At 40.6% G+C, this 12,117-nt stretch overlaps 1 long non-coding RNA gene across 2 annotated transcripts; it reads right to left on the reverse strand.

Moving 5' to 3' along the window:
* Window positions 1-7,987: 7,987 nt before the first annotated feature.
* LOC109198114 (uncharacterized) lies at window positions 7,988-10,010 on the reverse strand. 2 transcript variants are annotated; one of them, XR_002059090.2, is made up of 4 exons: window positions 9,943-10,010; window positions 8,968-9,161; window positions 8,804-8,880; window positions 7,988-8,559 (listed from the first exon to the last, which is right to left on the reverse strand). It is a non-coding gene; the product is annotated as an uncharacterized LOC109198114 (long non-coding RNA). The 2 variants fall into 2 exon arrangements; XR_002059089.2 differs by lacking the exon at window positions 9,943-10,010 and adding an exon at window positions 9,540-9,597.
* Window positions 10,011-12,117: the final 2,107 nt, after the last annotated feature.

Consider the following 12,117-nt stretch of genomic DNA (forward strand, 5'->3'; position numbering starts at 1 on the left):
TTTAATCAGTTTATTGATTAAAGTTTATTTTTTCCCCCTATATTAACAGCATGAAAAAAGAGCATATAGACGTGGCTGAACAGGTTGCATAATTGGCACTGAATATCAACATCCACCTTTACCCAGCTGCCCAATGACTCTCGGCCAGTAACCTTTAATTGCTTACCCAGTCTACACAGTCTCTTTTCCAGGGTCCAGGACATTTCACCAAAGTATTGCCCCCCACAGCTGTAGCAGCCACTGCAGCCCCTTAAATATCCTAATATCTCTGCCATTACAATATACAATGTGAGAAATCAAACGTAAAGCTGAAGTGAACAGTACAGCAGCGAAATGTCAAAGACCCTGGTGAAGACATGAATAAACACAAGACACTAATAATATCAATGCTAGCTTGCCAGTTAGTTTCTCTGAAACCTAGACCAAATCCAGTGTCAAAGATCTTGTAATAATACATTTGGTGAGGAAAAAGTACACATGTTATCATGTGGCATCTATTGTTTCATAGATGCCATATGTTTCATTTAAAATCCACTGTGGTGCTGTCATTATTAAATTTACTAAAAGAAACAATGCTAACCTTCACAGTCTTGAAAGTGTGTGAGGGATCTTCCTTTAGAAAATGAGGTCCTCTGTCCTCTTCCTTTGTGTAGGGCTCTGGTTAAAGAAGTCAAAAAGAAAACCAAAACATTTTTTAAACAGTGTTTATAAAGCATGTAGACAGCTCCAAATTCACAGCTTTTTGATACATAATTCCATCAATATATGATTATCATTGGAGATTTTGAATCAGGCTTATCAGGACATTCAAGTAGAATATGATATCCAACCTACCACCAATATACACAGATTCTGTAAAAGTTACCACACTAAATGTCCAGTTGTGAAATATGATGACAGACTTTACTTATCAGCTTTCTTTCAATGAGTTCATCAGTTGAACTGGATAACCTAAAACTTAAACAAAGGATTAGATTTCGCAGTTGAACACTTACATCATCACCGAAGCATTTTATGAGCCTAGTTAGCCCTCCTATGCCGCTCTTGATTTTCTACAGCTCCACGAACCTCTCCATAATGGTCAAGCACAGCAAAAAGGAACCCTTTCAGGTCAACAGATGTAAGACGGGCAAATTCTGCTTCAACCTGAGCAATAGAAGAAGAGGGGTGGAGAGTACAGGCAGAATAAAAAAAAGATTCTTTGAGACCCAAATTTAAGCAAACAGTCATCTGAGGCCCATTAGAGAAAACACAAACACACAAAAGCAAACAAACAAAAAGATGAACTTTACCTGCCGTTCAGCAAACAAGGAAGTTCAGAGAACAATAAGCTCTGTCTCGAAATCTTTTAAAGTAGAATGATTGTGAAAATGACTTATGTGATGTAAAACTTTAGTAAACGTGCGATTAAAAGAACACTGAGTAAAAGGACAAGTAACAATTTCCTTATTCCTCAGATGTTTACCTTGATGAGCAATACTGTTTTAGTCCAACTGCCTCATTAAAGTTACACAACAGGCTTTTTACATTAAAGCCAGCAAGTCCATTACATACTCCCTTTTTAGATCTGAAATACTGTGCACATTCTGTGTATATGTAGTGGACAGCAATTTACCCCCAAAAAGTGCAAAGTTTGCAAGTCCACCTCATTTAAATGACAAAGACAGATGTGATCATCTAGACCTGTGAAAATAAATTAATGACAAACTTGCAGTTATGGATGTTATTACAACCACAAGAACCTAAACAGTCTGCTCCATTGCTTTTGTTAATGAATCATTTGTTGGTAACAGGTCTGAATATTTAGTTTATGCCACCTGCATGCGATCATCAATAGTGCCATATTACTTCTTAAGAAGTACCCTGACACTACAATCTTTATATCATTTGTTCTACAGAGCTGTTAAGTTACAATATAATCTGTGGTGTTTCCAGTATGACAAAATGCACAAATTGTAACTTACCATTTGACTCCACTGACAAAAATAAATCCCCAGCATCAAGTTTGGCTTCACAGACCTAAAATAAGTAAAATAAAAATATATGTTATAATTATATTGTTTTCGCCATTTATTCATGTTTGCTAATTTTCTGACATATAAACAATATTAGTTTTGTTACAATACAGGGAATGCAGTTTAATTAAAAGGTAAATTATGCAAAAAAAAAAAACAAAAAAAAAAAAAACTTCTGCAGTATACCATGCCAAAAATCAGTGTCTCTGATGCCAATTATTTTATCACTACAGCTCTTTTAGTATGGAAACTCACATAATCTAGTCATACTGATCACAAGAGTTCAAAAATAAGTCAAAATAGTGAGCTGTTGTTAAGCATAAAGCATTTCAGGGTAACAAATAACTGCACAATAGAATTAAAGCAAAAAATAAACACACTGGAGGACTATCTGATAAAAACTAATATAATGCTGGTTTGTAGACCATATTTTGTCTCAGTCCTCAGTGCACTCTTGCAGCTTAGCATGCAGCAGTTAATAACAACTTAAGTGATTACATAGGGGTAAACAGATGACAACAAGCATCCGAGTCCTGCCAAAAAGTTCTTTTTGAACCCAGTCAGTTATTGGAAATATTGCCAAAATGAACTTCCACCAAAATACAACAGCCTGTGAACTTGAAAGAAATTTACAAGTACAGAGACAATATGAAATAAGCTTTATTAATTAGCTGAGTTAGCTTGCAACAGTGGTTGAGTGCACAACCTTAAAGCTAGCGGCACAATACTTGTGATTTGGTCAGTGCCACATTAAACCCATAAAAAAGGCCACATGTCAGTTTATTAGGTCAAGTTTGGTCATGACACACAAGCTGGACCTTGTCGGCTAAAGTTACATTAGCTAAAGCAAACATTTCGGTAAAAGAGAAAAACACACATCATGCCATAAATTCAAAACATGTTCCAACTTTTGTAGCTCTCTTTCCTTATAGTTATAACCAATGTTACTCACCTTGAAAGCATATTCCAAAGAAGACGATTAGAAAACGTCCAAGTAAAGTGAGCATGTCGTTAACCGCCAATTCCCCATGATGCACCTCGGTAGCAGTCACGTGAGGCAGTTTTGAATCCTGCTGTGCTCAACTTACCCACATTGTCAAGTTCACATAAGTTTCTGATTTAGCTGGACATGAGTTTTCAAGTTAGCTTTTTTTGGTGTAATTGGGACGTTTTTAACTTGTAATTCTATGTTATAACAACAACTTCAGTCATCTATCGTCAAACTGATATAGAATAATATGTTGAAATAACAAACATCTAGAATTACATTTTACAGTGTGGGGAGACCTTTGCCTGTTCAAATCTCTTTCTGGTGTGATATCACACCCACATTGTGCCAATGAGTTTAATCAAAGGATGAAAACTAACATTTTGTACCCGAAAAACTATTGAGTATGGATGCAGTCATTTTGTAAATGATTCTGAAAAAAAAAAAAACCTTTAAAAATACAAGATAAATAATTGGTTCTCTTATATTATTTTTTATTTTTTACATACAGAATAATTAGCTAGTTCAGTTACAGAGCCAATGCATAACACCACCCACCTCAAAGTGCTTTATATCATCAGCTAGGCCATACAATACCAGAGAGAAGTCCAAAAATCACTCCCATTTAATAGGAAGAACCATTCAGCAGAACCAAGCTCTTAGGTTAAAGAAAAAACATAAAAGAGGAAGAACGATCAACAAAACACAGACTACAGGAGAGAGAGGGCATTGTTAATGACGTGCAGCAGTGGCACATAGACACGTGGAGAAGAAATGCTGTGTCCATCATGGGAAGGCCTCCAACAGACTGATGTAAGATGCATAACTAAGTGATGTTTCAAAAAGGAACACTTTAAGGCTAACCTTAAAAATACAGGGGACGTCTGTCTCCTGAATCCAAAGTGTAAATGGTTCTACAAAGGAACCTGAGACTTGAAGGCTCTGCCTCGCATTCTACTTTTAGAGGCTCTAGGAACGACAAGCAAGCCTGTAGTCGTTGATCAAAGTGCTCTACTGGGATAATATGGCACAGTGAGATCTGTAAGTTATCATGGCACATGATAATTCAAAACTTTGTATCTCAGGAGAAAGATTTTAACATTAGAACCACCTGTGTAATACTGTGTAGCTGACCTACCATAGATGAACACAAGACTTTGACAGTGAATTCTTTCAGGAGGTTGGAGCGTTCATGGATTGTTGTCAGCAGTTTGTGCCGTTAACACAAGGGACACTTCACAGTCACAGTAACAATAAATGCCAGAACCATAGACTGCATATAAAACATGAATGTAGCTTTGGCGTTTGGAAAGTGAAGCCAGTAATTCAGCTTTCAGTATTCCTGATGGCCATGAGGAGGGAACTCATTTGGTTTCGAAAATAATTCTTCTTCTATGGAAGTCTGGAAAACAAAGACTTTGATCCACAACCTCAGGAAACACTTTCCTGATGAATTCGTGGCCAGAGTCACTAGTTTCAAGTCTTATTTAATACAATGTGACTTTCATTGTATAAATTATGTTCTCCTTTGTGTAACTGACAACTTGCAAGCCTTTGAGCGTGTGCCTCAATTAAATAGTGAAATCCACACTCACTTGTCATATCCCAGATTCAACATGTCTAGACTGTCATGGCAAAAGTGCACAGCTTGAGGCTTCATAACAAGTTTTTGCAAACTAATGGATGGACTCACAACAGTGACAGTCTGTGGCATAATGTTGCTTTCTAAAGATATGACCGGTGTTTTGTTTTGGCTTTTTTTTATATATATATTTTTCTCATTTCTCATTTTTTTCTGAATTACAATATATGAGATTATTTTCTTGTTCATCCCATAAGAGCGCTCAGTTTCATAACAAGAAACCGAGGGTTCTTCATGTCTGGTTCAGACATGAAATTAACCAAAACATTGGTCCAACTCATGCATTTGCTGTCATGGTCTGGGTAGTTTTCCACAGCATCAGCTCCTCCCCCCTGGGTGGAGTCTTTGTTGTTCCTCACCTGATGGCAATCATACCGGCAGTATTTATGACCTGCGCACACAACTAGTCTTCGCCAGATTATCTGCCAACTTTAGTCAGTTCTCGGCCTCACGTCTGTTCCTTGGTGAATCATCGTGTGTACTTACCTTATTTCTGTTTTCTCGTCAGCATCTGGAACCCACCTACCAAGCTCTCCTGGATTCCAGTTTTCAGCTGCCGGTAACCTCTCCCTTTTCCAACGGCCAGTCTCTCCTGCCTGCCTCCCTGCATTGCACGCTGTACCCACCTGGGTCTTTGTCTCCTGCCCCCCCCTCTCCTCCAAGCAACCTCCACCTGCAAGCACGTAAGGCAGCTCAGTGTAATTATTCTTAGATGCACTCACAGCTCGCTGTTGGATTCCCCTGACTGCTCTCTCCTCTGTTTCAGTGCCCTGGCCAGCCACAGTTTCCCCTGCCCTGTCCCTGCACCCAGTCGTCCCTGTAATCTAGTCGTAGTTCCGTTATGGTCATAGTTTCTCTTACCTCAGACATCTAGTTTACGTTCCTTATTACTAGTCTGAGTTTTCTGTTGATTTCCAAACATTGAGAATAAAAGACCTTTTGTTACACCGCACCTCTCGCCTCCGGTTTTGAAACTGCACTTGAGTCCATCCCATTTCCACGGGCCACTGTGCCATGACATTTGCCACAACAAAGAAGGCAGATGTTGTAAATTCTCCTCAGCATCAACTCCACATGCCATCGTCCCTATTCTTCATCTCATTACTTGGCATATATAATCTCTGGTTGTACTGTGGCTTTTTGGGGCAGGGAGACAGAGTGAACTATAAAGGGTTTTATACAAGCTGAGGAGTGGAGTTAAACTGGAAGGCAGTCTGCATGTTTGTATGGAAACAATTCTTTCACGAGTTGCAATTCTGTTTGAGTCCAGATGTAAAAGCCACAGGGAGAGAAAGATGCATATCAGTCTTGACACCTAAATCCAGGATGATGCTGCACTTGAAGTGCTATCCTAACCTCACCGAAAAGACTACATTTAGCAAAAGTATTCTCTGTGCATTTCTTTTCCTAAGCAATAATGATTCTGAACAAGCAGGATAGAAATTCTTCCAGTTATATTAAAGGATCCACATACTTTTTTGGGGAAGAAAAGTGAGTTAGGTAACTTTAAACTTTGCATATTTGTTGGTGTAAGACAGGCTGGTCTGAGTATTTCAGAAACTGTTGATCTGCTAGGATTTTCCCACACAACCATCTCTGGGGATTAAAAAGAGGAACATATGCAGTGAGCAGCAGTCCTTTGAGTAAAAATGCCTTGTTGATGTCAGAGGAGAATGGCGAGACTGCTTCAAGATAATAGGAAAGCAGAAATAACTCAAATAACCACTCATATCAACCAAGGTGTGTAGAAAGACATCTCTGAATAACACATTGAATCCTGTAGCAGATGGTCTACAACAGCAGACTACATCAGGTCCCACTCCTGTCAACTAAGACAGCACAGACTCACCAAAATTGGAAATTAGAAGACTGGAAAAACAATATGAGCAACATTCAGAAGGTAGGGTCAGAATTTTGCATAAAAAACACGAAAGTGTGTCTCCGTCATGCCTCGTTCAGGCAGTTTTGCTATACTATTGGCTGTAAATTACTTCAGGTGAATGGAATGTCTCTAAATGCTCATCTCAGCCAAAAAGCTAAGGATTTTTTTTAAAACTGTGAATCATGCAAAACCGCTCTGGTAAAATGCAGGAATTGTTTTAAAAAAGGGAAATGAGCATAATAAGTTCCCTTTGACAATATTTGTCACAAATTATATGATCCTACTTTAAGTCTAATCTCTGTACTCAAGTAATTACACTAAGTCATGCAAATGTTTTGTGTTTGTTCTTGACAAGGAAGCACGTTTTCTTTCTGGCTGCTTCTCTGTGGTCTGACCAGAAACTAACTCATCCTTATTCTAGAAAGTGAACCACAACATGTGGCAACAGAGCCCACAAACATGCGCTCATTCCTCTTGAGGGGAAACTAGCAACTGAAAAAACAGAGATAGAAAGAGAGAAAGTCCCAGTGTTCCTCTCCACATCCATTTGTCTTTGGACTACATTCCTACTCCTCTTCCTCAAATGAATGGTTATCCCTGCAAACAATGAGAAGACTGAGCTGCAGGAGCATCTGCAGCATGTGAAGTGGGACATGAAACAAAAATTGGCTCACAAGGTCGAGGTCAACTTCAGCATCAGCACATTCTTTGAGCCAAGGCGTTGGAGAGAAAGCAGGCGCGAACTGAAAATGGCCCTAGTCTCTTCCTAACATGCTTTTATTTCCCACATACTTCGTGATCAGCAGGCCTCAGTATGTTATCAGGTAATACTGAGACAAACAGCTGCTTACGTGCTGAAATGTGGATGTATTATTTGAGTAAAGCATTACACATGAATCAGAAGAACAATACATTTTGACCAATAGGCTAACAATTAAAGTAAACTCATCAGTTGATGGCCATACAGCTGGAAAGGTGAACTGTTCCTACTTTAAGAGCAAGTGCAGGCAGATATGTTGCGAAATGTATTTACCATCATAATTAAATACAAAAAGAAAGAATGTGCAGAAAAAATCTGAACTCTAAACTCACACCTATGATATTAATTTAAAAATCATAGTTGACCTTTTCGAATTATTGTAACAAAAAAGGAAAAAGTCTTTTCTGTGGCTAAGTCCTCAATTTTCCTTTATTCCTTGTAATGTTGTCAGTCTCCATATGAGTCACGTTGACCATGTGCTGTGTGCTTCATGCTTTGCTCTGGAATGTCAGGTTTCGAATTGCATGTACCCGATATTGCCTTGCCATGCCATGCCAGAGATATAGATTGTGTGTAACTGTAAAATAAATGACTATTATTTATTTGCAATAAATAACATAAACCACACACCAAAGTACACACAGGACTTTTTATTAGTAAGTTACAATGCAGACACATGCACTGCAAGGACATTTAAAAAAAAAAAATAATACTATGACATTTCATCATGTTTCAGTTAAACAAGTTAAGAATCAAGCAGTTAAGTAAGAAAAGATTTTTTCTGTTTATAACAATTAGAACATGTATGATTGAACACAGAAGAAACGTGCACTTTACTGCACTGCAACATAGAAAATTATCCTAAGTGTAGAAAAACATATCATTTTCATTTGACAAACACTTGATGATACAAATGTGTTTGCAGTGACTGACTCACCCGAGTTTCTTCCAGAAGCCACAGGTTAACAGGTTAAAGGATATTTATTGTGTCACACAGCATGTTCTTTGGAAACTGGTTCAGCGCAGCGGTTTGAGAAAATATCACAGGCTGTCTGAGCGAGCAGGGTTTCCTTCATGTCATACCCATACTCCAGAGGCAAGTGCGGTGTTGGTGGTGCATCACGGTGTAGTGTGATGTACCGGGTTGTCAAAACCGGCTGCTGACATGACAGAACACTGCCCTCCTGCACCAGCCCAAAGGCACTTTCCACAAGGGGCTTGTCAGGTCAGGGATCTGGTAATGGACCCACAATGCCTCTGTAGAATCCACTCCTAAAGAAACATCAATGACAATAATGTAAGGAAGAAGGTTATTATACTGAACAACAACTAAACTAAAAGTGTGAACAGTGGTGCATAAGTTAGAGACTGGGATGTATATATGTACATGACTGAGTTAGCCGTCTTCAGAAGTGTAATGTTGTATGTAAATTATACCTATTCTGACACATGCATGTATGAACAAATAGCAACATGCATTTGTAACACAGGAAACCAAATTTACAAATCTAATTACCGTACTCCAGTCTGGGCCATCCTATTTGGTACCGGCTTAGTGAAGATCATAGAGTTGATAGGTCCTGGCTTCACACCCTACAGAAGACACATTTACTATGGATGGTGTTGCTGTTCATATGTAAACATGGTCTAATTCAAAAACTTTAACCTTATTTAAATTACCACTGTCCGTGGCTTGTGCCATTGCTGTTCAGATTCGGTGCAGCTATGCACAGGGGGACAACCGGCACTCTGAGTTGTGAGTAGTGTGCTGTTTGGAAGAGCAGTGCCACTGTGTGATTGCACATAACAGCACCTGCCACACAGGAGCACTGGCTATGTGTCAGTACCACCGGCGATGAATCCAGAAGCTTAATCTAAGAAGAAAGAATAAAATTAAAAATGTAACATCATCTTCATGGAAGAGCCGAACAGGAACATAGTTCAGTGTTATGGTTACTGACCCCTACAGGCTTACCCTCCTGAATGCTTAGTGTTTCCTTCTCTCCCTATTAAAACAATTTACCATCCTTGATAACTGTAATAACTTAGATTGTGTATATTTGCAGTATTAACTTGGTGTAAATTTGTTTCTGATCACCCAAACACATCTGACTAGTCAATTAGGTGTGATAAAGCAGGGGACAAGGAAAACATTCAAGTTGATGGGCCTTCAGGAATGAACTTAACTAATGCTTAAATGAACTGAACCCCACTGAACAGGGATTAACAACTTTACACAGCTTCCTGCCTACACTTAGTCTGTGTGGTGCCTCACTCTTCCTCATTGACCTGTAGCACAGGGCTCTCACACCGACTTCCCTGTCAACCTGTGTTTTTTGGACACTGAATAAAGATACAAGAACCATTAGCATTATTTCTGTACTACTCATGTCAACACATCTTAAACATATATACTTTACACGTAGCAAGAGTAGCATTGGTAGTTAACTACCTGCTTAGTTAGCCAACTACCTAACGCTATTATAAAAGTGTCTAACAACAAAAGTGACATTAGTTAAACCTCAACTATAAACACCGTTTAAGGAAACATGTAATGTAGAGAATTGACATCAAATGAAACACATAGCGGAGTAACGTAGTGTTTGCATTTCACGTTAGCTAACATTTCTTTGTCGTTAATTTACGTTTTCTTACCTTCGTAGTTGTGTATATATGATGCAGCATATAACTTAAATCCTTTATCTAACATGCTGACGGGGTTGTCGTCACTCTGTAAATCCGATGAACATCAGTGATGTTCAAATTTGGGCGCTCTTGTAGGCACGAGTGCAAACGCGGAGGTCGGATTATGAATGAGTGGGAGGAGTTGCGCCATTAGAACAAGATTACATGACGCGTCAAAAGGCTGAGTGCTTTGAAGTTCGGTCGTGCTTTGAAGTGCGGCCGTTAGGTCACGCCTACTGAGGGCATAAATAGAAGTCAAAAACAGCATTAGTTTGTGTTAGTCTGTTCCCTCCAGATTTCACAACGCTTTCTTTCCAAACTCCATATGTTTCAGGTCTTGGACCTGTTCCTGGGCTCCTGCACTCTGATGTACATCTCACCCGCTTGTAATTATCCATCACAGCCGGCGTGGAAACCTGGAGGTTCCCTCCAGATTTCACAACGCTTTCTTTCCAATCTCCTTATGTTCCAGTTCTTGGACCTGTTCCTGGGCTCCTGCACTCTGATATCCATCTCACCCGCTTGTAAGCATCCATCACAGCAGGCGTGGAAACCTGGAGGTTCCCTCCAGATTTCACAACGCTTTCTTTCCAGTCTCCTTTTGTTTCAGGTCTTGGTTCTGTTCCTGGGCTCCTGCACTCTCATATCCATCTCACCCGCTTGTAAGCATCCATCACAGCAGGCGTGGAAACCTGGAGGTTCCCTCCAGATTTCACAACGCTTTCTTTCCACTCTCCTTGTGTTTCAGGTCTTGGATTTGTTCCTGGGCTCCTGCACTCTGATATCCATCTCACCGCTTGTAAGCATCCATCACAGCGGCGTGGAACCTGTAGTTCCTCCAGATTCACAACGCTTTCTTTCCACTCCTTATGTTCATGTCTTGGACCTGTTCCTGGGCTCCTGCACTCTGATATCATCTCACCCGCTTGTAAGCATCCATCACAGCGGCGTGGAAACCTGGAGGTTCCCTCCAGATTTCACACGCTTTCTTTCCAATCTCCTTATGTTTCAGGTCTTGGACCTGTTCCTGGGCTCCTGCACTCTGATATCCATCTCACCCGCTTGTAAGCATCCATCACAGCCGGCGTGGAAACCTGGAGGTTCCCTCCAGATTTCACAACGCTTTCTTTCCAATCTCCTTGTGTTTCAGGTCTTGGACCTATTCCTGGGCTCCTGCACTCTGATATCCATCTCACCCGCTTGTAAGCATCCATCACAGCCGGCGTGAACACCTGGAGGTTCCCTCCAGATTTCACAACGCTTTTTTCCAACTCCTATGTTTCAGGTCTTGACCTTTCCTGGGCTCCTGCACTCTGATATCCATCTCACCCGCTTGTAAGCATCCATCACAGCAGGCGTGAAACCTGGAGGTTCCCTCCAGATTTCACAACGCTTTCTTTCCAATCTCCTTATGTTTCAGGTCTTGGACTGTTCCTGGCTCCTGCACTCTATATCCATCTCACCCGCTTGTAAGCATCCATCACAGCAGGCGTGGAAACCTGAGTTCCCTCCAGATTTCACAACGCTTTTTTCCATCTCCTTGTGTTTCAGGTCTTGGATCTGTTCCTGGGCTCCTGCACTCTATATCCATCTCACCCGCTTGTAAGCATCCATCACAGCAGCGTGGAAACCTGGAGTTCCCTCCAGATTTCACAACGCTTTGTTTCCAATCTCCTTGTGTTCAGGTCTTGATCTGTTCCTGGGCTCCTGCACTCTGAATCATCTCACCCGCTTGTAAGCATCCATCACAGCAGGCGTGGAAACCTGGAGGTTCCCTCCAGATTTCACAACGCTTTCTTTCCAATCTCCTTGTGTTTCAGGTCTTGGATCTGTTCCTGGGCTCCTGCACTCTGATATCCATCTCACCCGCTTGTAAGCATCCATCACAGCTGCGTGGAAACCTGAGGTTCCCTCCAGATTTCACAACGCTTTCTTTCCACTCCTTATGTTTCAGGTCTTGGACCTGTTCCTGGGCTCCTGCACTCTGATATCATCTCAACCGCTTGTAAGCATCCATCACAGCAGGCGTGAAACCTGGAGTTCCCTCCAGATTTCACAACGCTTTACTTCCAAACTCCATATGTTTCAGGTCTTGGACCTGTTCCTGGGCTCCTGCACTCTGATATCCATCTCACCCGCTTGTAA

This window comes from Oreochromis niloticus, unplaced genomic scaffold (assembly GCF_001858045.2).
Source record: "Oreochromis niloticus isolate F11D_XX unplaced genomic scaffold, O_niloticus_UMD_NMBU tig00008712_pilon, whole genome shotgun sequence".
Lineage (NCBI taxonomy): Eukaryota > Metazoa > Chordata > Actinopteri > Cichliformes > Cichlidae > Oreochromis > Oreochromis niloticus.